General features: G+C 40.0%; 1 pseudogene; it reads right to left on the bottom strand.

Annotated features, from left to right (window-relative positions):
• LOC106735648 (60S ribosomal protein L9-like) overlaps positions 1 to 558 on the bottom strand; it is a 26,905-nt pseudogene extending 26,347 nt beyond the window's left edge.
• Between the last annotated feature and the right edge of the window lie 711 nt (positions 559 to 1,269).

The following is a 1,269-nucleotide window of genomic DNA, read 5'->3' as shown; positions in this document are numbered from 1 at the left end:
TGCCCTTCTCAGAGACATAGATACCATCCAAGAATTTTCTTGTATCCTTATTTTTAACTGTTGTGGCTTGCTGTATCAAAGCAGCTGAATTTAAAACAAGTTCAATGTCATTGCCTTCAAGGATCAACTCATCTTTCTGGGCTTGAGATACTGAACAAGCAACACCTGGTCTCATTCGAACCCTCTGGATGTATTTTTCACCCAAGAAATTGCAGATTTCAACAAGAGACCCATTCTCCTGAATAATGACGTTGATGGGGAAATGAGCGTACGCAGACCTCATCTTGTAGTGGAAGCCCAATGTAACATGAACCCTTGTTCATGTTCTGAACTTGACTACAGATAGTGTGGACGGTCACCAGCTCCTTCCTGTTTCCCCACCATTTGTCAACCCACAACCTCTTCTTCTTTCCAAGGAGGCTGAGCTTGACATTGAAGTGGTTGAAGTCCCTCCGCAGGGTTCCTCTGGGGCCCTTCACGATAAAGGGTGCATCCCTTCAGGGTGATGTTGATGTTCTCAGGAATGTCGATGGTTTGGTTGCTGAGAATGGTGTTCATCCTGCCAGCGGCATTCCCGGAGACGATGGCTTCCGATGCCTAGGGTCTATTTTCTAAGTATTTCAAACTGTGAGTTTCTCTCTATACATTGCTTGAGCTACATTCACTATTAAACTTATTCCCTGGAAAAATAAGAAAACAAGAAGCCATAAAAATGTTGTCAGTAAAGATTTTAACCAGCTGGAAATGTATCTAAACCATCCTTTTAATAAGTCTCTTAAGTTACATACAGGATAATTGAAAGCATTAACTTGTCTCTTCATATGATTAACTAAGTAGATAATATTTGGTGATTCATCAGGTGTATAAACCCAACATTCTGCCTGAATAATAGCACTAATGCTCTCTTGGGAAGCAGTAATAATATCAAGTGCCATGTAGCTTTTTTAAGACCACTTTTATCATGGAGGACATTTAATGTTTATCATGCTTAATGCTCACTGGCAGTCATTTAAGGCTTGTTGGGTAAATTCAATGAACCTTCTAAATGGGCAATTAAGTCTTTGTGTCTTAAGAAAGAGCCAAACATGGAATATAAATAATCATATCAATGAAACAACTATCAAACATATCTGACCCTTAAAAATGGGAGCTTAGTAAGCGCCATATTAGGAATGAATTAAACACGACCTGTGTCCAGGAGACACCTGAAGTGCAACATGCTCTCCAATGTGGGAAGCCTGAGAGAGAGAAAAAGAGAGAAAGGAAAAG

This window comes from Tupaia chinensis, unplaced genomic scaffold, assembly GCF_000334495.1.
Source record: "Tupaia chinensis unplaced genomic scaffold, TupChi_1.0 Scaffold000473_1, whole genome shotgun sequence".
NCBI lineage: Eukaryota > Metazoa > Chordata > Mammalia > Scandentia > Tupaiidae > Tupaia > Tupaia belangeri.
Note: the sequence above shows the minus strand (reverse complement) of the source record. Positions and strands in the feature narration are given on the sequence as shown.